Raw genomic sequence first — 8443 nt, 5'->3', positions numbered from 1 at the left:
AAAAATCATATCAAATTGAGTTTTGATCCAAAAAATATGTGGTTTTTTGCATTTTGTCACATTTTCTGTCTAGTTTTTTTGATCATTTTTCCATAAATTGTGCTTGGCTGGAAAATATTTTGTGCTAGGGTTTGTAAACATGTATGCCTTTTGTACCTTGCCTTGCCATATCATTTGTGAAATGCTGAGCTTTTATCCAATGAATCTGAAATTTTACATGTTGAAACTAGACACTTTGCTTGAAATTATGGTGTTGATTTGGTATCTTTATCATGTGTCATTGTTGTTTTATGATCATGTTAAGGTAGGTGTGACAATTTGTGTCACACCTTTGCTTGTTCATCTTATGTGATGTGTTTACCATGCCTAATGAATTCCAATTGCTCTGATTTTTTGTATGATGCTTGAAATGAATATTGTGAATGAACATGAATTTTCTTGGAATTATTTGATTGATTTCTGATTTGATTGGGATTTTTCATTCTGGTTGGTCACATTTGAGCTTTAAAATTGCTTTGAACTTCATTTGATCATGAAATACTTTTGGTATATGATATTGATATGAGACCTTTTGGATTGTTTCAAGATGTGTTTGAAGTTGATTCATGTTAATTTTCAGCTTCTGTTTTGAATTTTTTCTCCATCTTTGACCCTAGGCTTTGACCTAGTGGTTTGCCTCTCATGTTTGAGCTTTGATTTCAGGTTGAACATCCAAGTTATATGGTTCATGATGCTCCATCATTTGAGAATTTGATGTTTGCCTTTGACTAATAACATTGTGTGTTTTGTAGGGTTGTTAACTCATTTGAGCTTGACTTGTGGCTTATGCCCTTTGCTTATTGGGTTTGACTGTTGCTTATTGACTGATTGTTTGATTGGCTGAACTTTGTACTGATTTGTTTGATGTTTCCACAGGTACATAAGTTGCTTTAAGTTCACTTTGAACTTGCTTTTGCTTGGTTGCTTAACCACTTAGGTATAACCTCTATTCTTCATGTAGTCTGGAAGACCTGTCCTGTTATGTGGGCAGGCACCTGTCTGAAGCCCTCCTTAAGAGGCAATGCTTGTGAATGTTTATCTTTATGCCAAGCAGGAAAAGACCTCTTATGAGGCAATTGGCAGATAAAAGAGATGTGTAGTCCATCTCCTGCTATTCAGTGTGTCATCCACTTTGCTCACACCATGTGTTGATGCATTGTGGATATTAACCCAAGATCTCTGTTGTGTCAGTCATATGTGGAGAAGAGTTCCAACTTTCTGAACTCCCACACTTTCATTTGTTAGAAGCTCTCCCAGGCCAGGGATAAGAGCTGTGAGGTCTTACCCTCACTTCCCATTTCATCTACTTCACCCTAACTCTCAATGTTAGGGTTAAGAGCTAACTACACCCGATTCCAGTTGGCTTGTGTTTCACAGTCTAACATTGTATGAGCCCAATTGTGTGCATATAGTGTGTGTGCTTGCCTTTTGTGCTTGTATGTGTTTGCCTGTGTTGTTTAGGATAGCTTGCTGCCTGTACAAGTTAGATAGAAACCTCAACCTAGGACCATTGTGGATTGCATGATAACTATTAGGCTCGAGTCAGTCTCCCTTCTAGTTTGTCATTTCCCCTTCTCTGGTTAGGTTAGAAGTTTCTCCCCTGTTAAGGGGAACTACGTTACCCTGATCCTCATACCAGATGAGGTACGTAGGCAGGAGATCGTACGAGATCTCTCCGGGCACCCTTTTCCTTTGTTGGTGTGTGTTTGCTTGACAGCTAGCAGGCTCGAGTACCAGACTCCCTGCTAGCTTGTTTGTTCAACTTTTGTGTTGCTTTTGACGACTCAGCGTCCGGTTAATCTCTTGTTTCTTGGAGTCTGACGTAAGTCCAGCGATTGGCAGTTGGTTTCCAGTGTGTGTTTGTTGGTTCGGAGTCTGATGTAAGTCCAACGATTGGCATTCGGTTTCCATGTTTGCCTGTTTGTGTGGAGTCTGACGTAAGTCCAGCGATTGGCAGTCGGTTTCCTGTGTGGGTTTTGTTTGGCGTGTGTGAGCCGAACTACGGTAGCTCTGATTCTCATTCCAGATGAGATACATAGGCATAGGATGCGATATCCTAGCGAGCCCGTTCCCTTCTTTTTCCATCTGTGTTTCATTCCAGTGTGTGTGTGCATTCTTTTGAGCAGTTTTGGCAACCTTTCTTCTATCTTTTTGAGCGTGGATCCCGTCGAGTACGACGGATGCGTAGGGGTGCTAATACCTTCCCTTCGCATAACCGACTCCCGATCCCATCTCTCTTTGGTTGCGAGACCATGTCTTTTCCAGGTTTACTTCGAGCGTTTCCTTTCCCTCTTTTGGGATAAATAACGCACGGTGGCGGCTTTGTTTGTTTTGCTTTTTCCCGCCGGTTGATTTTCGCGGATGCGACAGCTGGCGACTCTGCTGGGGACCTGAGAAGCTGACCTCTTGCTGGTCCATCTTCCCTAAGCGAGTCACTCCTAGCGCTCTCTAGGATAGTTTAGGTTGCTTGTGCTGCTCTATTTATTGCATTTATGATTATTATGTTGTGTATATATTTGCATAAATGTTTGCATGCATCATACTATCATTGTGCTGTCTTCTGTACAGGTGGTTTCTCTGATTTGGGGTGGGTGTTCTGAGTGGGGCTAAAACCCAGGCCCGAGTATACACCTAGGATTAGTGTGGTCTCACGTTTCCTCACTTGCTTTATCAGCATGTTGTTGCGACGTGACATACCACAAGCCGGACGAGGTTCTTCTGAGTGAGCTCTTCCGGGTGGAGTATTCCACTTTGGTTGAGTTATCTCTTTAGGGTTGTTGACTTCGGTGACCGTGCTTTCCCGGATCTTTGGTTTAGACGATCTTAAGAGAGCTGCAACGGCACACCCGAAAGGGCAAACCCGTTGAGTATCTTTGCCCGATTGTCGAGACCATTATCCGCCTTAGGATGACTTGATTAGAATTCACCTGTGAGGGGAGGGTTGATTCTTACAGATGCATGTTCTGATGGTGACTAATGGTTCAGCTGTTGATCAGAGTCCTATTTATAAGTCGGATTTATGGATTTATTTCTGAGATGCCGGAGTTATGTCCGTGGTATTTATCTGTGGGGATCCGTTTATTTCAGGATTCCCTGGGCTGGTTCAGAGGGTCTTGTGGTTATCTGTTCAGAGGATCTCTGGTGATGATGGTGATGTATCATTCCGTTCCGTTTATTTCGGAACCCCAAGTCGGATTTGTGGTTGCTCAGTACCTCAGATGGTTGAGATTAATTCAGAAACCGGAATCCAGTATAAGGGTTGTTCAGATGACTTGGAGGATGGCACAGTGCATTGCATTCATACATCAGCATCATTCACATTTTGCATTTATCTGCATCTAACACATGTTTATCCATATGCAGGGGACATTCTTGATTGAGATCCTGGTTGAGAGACTTCTTTGTTCCAGACATGAGGACCGGCATGAAAGATGACGTCGTCTACCGTTTCTTTGACCCAGAGATTGGTGTGCTGAGAGATATGATAGCATTGATTACACCTGATCATGTGGGGTTGTTCCGTGAGGCACACGGTGGTATTTTGAAGTTGGTTTTCAGGCTCACAAACAGTGATAGGAGCACCATTCATACACTTCTCCAGTTCTATGATCCGGGCTTGAGATGCTTCGTGTTCCCGGACTACTTATTGGGGCCTTTGATGGAGGATTATGCTAGCGTCCTAGGTATTCCGATCAGAGATCAGATTCCATTCTATGTCACTAAGGGGGAACCTGATGCTGTTGAGATTTCTCGTGCTCTTTATTTGAGCCCGGAGGTGACAAAGGGGGGTTTGAAGGAGAAAGGAAAGTTACCCGGTTTTCATCTGAGTTTCTTGGAGGCTAAAGCCAAGGATCATGCTGTTGTGGGTAATTGGAGGGCCGTTTGTGCTTTGATCGCTGTGAGCATCTATGGGATCATCCTGTTTCCTAATCAGAAGAACTTTGTGGACATTAATGCCATTCGGGTGTTTATGTAGAGGAATCCTATTCCTACCCTGGTTGGGGATGTGTACTACTCGGTCCATAATAGGAACGAGAAGAGGCGAGGGGGATTGATCAGATGTTGTGCTCAACTGTTGCACAAATGGTTTATGGGGTATTTGCCTTCCAGAGGTGCCTTTGCTTTTCTTGACCCTACTGTCAAGTGGTCAGTCAGGTTGATGGGTTTGCGGGCCAAGGACATAGCTTGGACTCACAATGGTATGGCTGGATGAAACTTCATTTACAGTTGTGGGAGCTTTCCCAATGTGCCTCTTATAGGAGTTCAGGGTTGCATTAATTACAACCCGACGCTTCTTAGGAGACAAATGGGGTTTGCTATGGAGGTTCCTCCTCTCGAGTGTGAGATTCAGGAGTCTTTCTACTTCCCAGCTGAGGGTAATTTGTTACAGTTGAGGCAGGTGTCCGGGGCATGGTGTAATATTCAGAGGAAGGGCAAGGTTCCTTTTGGCAAGGTTAACAGCAGGTTTTTTCCTCCATTTGATGATTGGCTTAGGAAGAGGATTGAGCTCACACATCTACCATTTCCTGGAGGTGATCCTTGGTGTCCTTTGATTGAGGGGCCACGTTCTTTTGTCGGTATGGAAGAGTTCCTTGAGATGAAGAAAGCAAGAGATCAACTGCAAGCAGAGAAGACTGAGTTGGAGATGAGTGTTGCTAGGATTCAGATGGCTAATCAGGAAATCAAAGGGAGAATAGAGGACCAGGATAAGAGACATGCCATGGAGGTGAAGCGCTTTGAGATAGATACTGCCTATTACCGCAAGATCAACCAAGCGTTGGAATCGTCTACAAAGGAGCATGACCTTACCAAGGAGAAACTAGCTAGGGCCTTGAGGGTTATTGAAGATGAGAAGAGGAGACAAATCCTTGTGAGGGATCAGAGAGATGCCAAAGCCAAAGTCCTTGCTACAGAATGGGAAGCTGAGAAAGCGAAGATTATTGCCGAGAGAGATCACTACATTGCTGAGAAAGATCATTATTTCCGACAGATGAAGATTCACCAAAAGGAGATAGGGAGATTGCAGCAGGAGAACACTGAGCTTAGGTTCGCGGTGAAGTTTACCAAGATGGTCGATGATGCAGAGCCGTCTGTGGGACCCCCTTCAGTATAGACCTTTCTTATTTGTGTGGATTACCGTCAGGCCTGTTGACGGAATTCACTTGCTTGTATTTTCTTTCTGATTCTGGAGAATTGTATGTGATTTGTATCAGACTTGATGTATGACTCTCGCACATATAGTGCACTTTTTGGTATACAATGGTTGTTTTCATTCAGTGATCGATCTTAAAGCTTTATTTGCTTTCCTGTATGCTCTCACATCGCATACACATGGTTGGGTGATATCTCTGCTAAATCATATATCTCTGATCTAAATGAGGAAATCAAATGATGGATGCCAGAATATTGCTGCTGAATTATTATCTGTCTCGATGAAGCCAGGATCAAAAGACAGAGTGTTCCTCATATGGATAGACATTGCATTCATGCATAATCATAATAACTTGTCTTCTATTTTGCAGGTGTCGGTTTCTAACGTGCTTGATTGTTTCAGGAATCATTGCTCGTGCGCGTAGAGTCATTCCCTTGCACACAACCCGTCCGCACAGATACTTCACCAGACGCAACACACCTAGGCTGATGGATCTGCCTAATGCAGATTTTCTCGAGCTGAAGGAGAAAATGAACGAACTAATTAACGTCATGCAAGGGTTTGCTGTGGGCCAGAAAGCACTTGCTGATAAAGTGGAGAAGCTCGAGCGGGCTTCAGCTGCTAACAGTGGTGTCAACTTGGAGAGTGTCTCTAACCATGGCCTTGGTGGTTCCAGGGATGGAGGAGATCTCGGGAAGAGGAGAACTGTTGGTGTAGTGACTAACAATGCTGGGGGTTTTGGTGCTGCCACAAGCGGTAGACCAGGTCCGATGGGTAACAATATGAAGGACAACCTGTTTCCTCCTTTCTTTGGGGCTGAGGAGGATAGAGAGGAGGACAGGGAAGCTGATCAGTTCTCCATGCTTAATGAACCATTTGGGCAATATGGTGTCCAACCACCAAACAAAGAGATTCAGGTGCTGGCAGAAAAGATAAGGGCCTTAGAAAGCCATGCTACTCCGGGGTTTGTCAATATGTCGAACATGGGGCTGGTCGAGGGGATTGTGATCCCACAGAAGTTCAAAGCGCCTGCGTTTGACAAGTATAATGGGAGTTCTTGCCCGGAAACTCATCTTCAGGCCTTCGTCCGTAAGATTTCTGCTTATACAATGGATCAGAAGTTGTGGATGTATTTCTTCCAGGACAGTCTGTCTGGAGGGTCCTTGGAATGGTACACCAAGCTGAAGTGTTCTGACATTAAGAGCTGGCAGGATCTTGGTGATGCATTCTTTAAACAATACCAGTTCAACGCTGATATGGCTCCTAGTCGTACCCAGCTGCAGGGTATGTCTCAGAAGCCTAGTGAGGGGTTTAAAGAATATGCCCAGAGGTGGAGGGAGCTGACTGCCCGAGTCCAACCACCGTTGGTAGACCGAGAAATGTCGGATCTGTTTATGGGTACCCTTCAGGGGACATTTGCAGAAAGGATGGTTGGTTGCCCGGTTACTAACTTTGCTGATATAGTGGTGGCGGGAGAAAGAATTGAAAGTTGGTTGAAGCTGGGGAAGATACAGGGTAATGCTTCGTCATCTGGATCGAAGAAGCCCTTTGGAAATGGTCAGAGGAAGAAGGAGGGTGATACAAGTGCTGTGTATACTCAAAGAGGACAGAGTAGGGATCGTTACTACCAGCACACTGCTGCGGTGACCATTCCTGCTGATAATCAGCCTACACAACAACATCATCAACAACCGCAACAACAACGGCAGCCATTTCAACAGAGACCACAGAGGGCTGGGTATCAAGTAAGAGGACGAATGAATGATCGTCAATTTGATAGACCACCTGTAACCTATTCTTTCTTGTTGAAGAAGTTGAAGGACTTGGGGTTGGTTCAGCTGAGAACGTTGGCTCCGTTGAGACCTGATCAGAGGCCAGCCAGTTTTGATGAGAACGCCAAATGTGAATTTCACTCAGGAGCCCCTGGACACAATGTAGAAAATTGTAAAGCTTTTAAGCATGTGGTCCAGGACTTGGTGGATTCTAAAGCCATCAACTTTGCACCGTCTCTAAATGTGAATGCTAATCCCATGCCTGCGCATGGTCAAATGGGGGTGAATGCAATTTCTGAAGAGGGCAGAATTGGGCTGTTGAGTGTAAGTCAGTTGAAGACTCCATTGGCTGAGATCAAAAGACAGTTGTTGAAGAGTGGGGTCTTCCCGGGCTGTGGTGATTGTTGTGCTGCATGCACTATTGCTGTCAATGGGTGTGTTTCCTTGAGGGAGGTTGTCCAGAAGATGATGGATGAAGGAGGCCTCAGATTTGAGAAGGTTGATCTGGGGAAGGAAGATGTCTCCACCATAACTATCTACTTCGACCCGGTTGATTTGTCAACGCTGGAAGATGCGGCTCTAGTTACCATCACGGTACCTGGGCTAATTCCTTATGACAAAGATGATGTCGTGCCGTGGCATTATGGTGGGGAGGTGTACTGTAATGGGGAGAAGTTGGAGGATCAAACTGCAGGTGAAACCATCGTTTCAAAGGTGGATAATGTCGGACCCAGTGGTTTCACTCGTAGTGGAAGGTTGTTTGCACCAGACACTTTGAGGAGTGGGGAAGGAGAAAAATAAAAGAAGGAAAAGGCCGAGGCTTTAGCCAGGGCAAGAGGAAAACAAGTGGTAAATGAAGGTACTCCTGTAGTGACACCGGCGCCTGGAGGGTCGGAGAAAGAACTTGATGATGAAGCTGAAGAATTTCTGAGAATCATCAAGAAGTCAGAGTACAAGCTTGTTGACCATCTGCAGCAAACCCCATCCAAGATCTCAATCTTGTCCTTGTTGTTAAGCTCCGAGGGGCATAAAGAGGCTTTATTGAAAATTCTGAAGAGAGCCTATGTTCCCCAGGAGATAACAATCAATCAGTTGGAGACGGTGGTGTCAAATGTCAATGCCAGTCATGGGCTGGGTTTCACCGATTTAGATCTAATTGTGGATGGGAGGAATCATAATCGGGCATTACACATTGCTATGAAATGTAAAGGAGCCGTGCTTTCGCACGTATTGGTTGATACTGGCTCCTCTTTAAATGTGTTGCCAAAGAAAGCCCTGGCAAAGCTGAACTGTGAAGGTTTGATTTTGACGCCCACTGACTTGATAGTGAGAGCTTTCGACGGTTCGAAGAGGGCTGTGTTTGGGGAAGTGGAGCTCCCGGTGAAGATTGGGCCCGAGGTGTTTAAGTCTGTATTCTGTGTCATGGATATTCAGCCGACATACAGTTGCTTGTTGGGTCGCCCATGGATCCATGCTGCTG

Source organism: Lathyrus oleraceus, chromosome 4 (assembly GCF_024323335.1).
Source record: "Lathyrus oleraceus cultivar Zhongwan6 chromosome 4, CAAS_Psat_ZW6_1.0, whole genome shotgun sequence".
NCBI classification, from domain to species: Eukaryota; Viridiplantae; Streptophyta; class Magnoliopsida; order Fabales; family Fabaceae; genus Lathyrus; species Lathyrus oleraceus.
Note: the sequence above shows the minus strand (reverse complement) of the source record.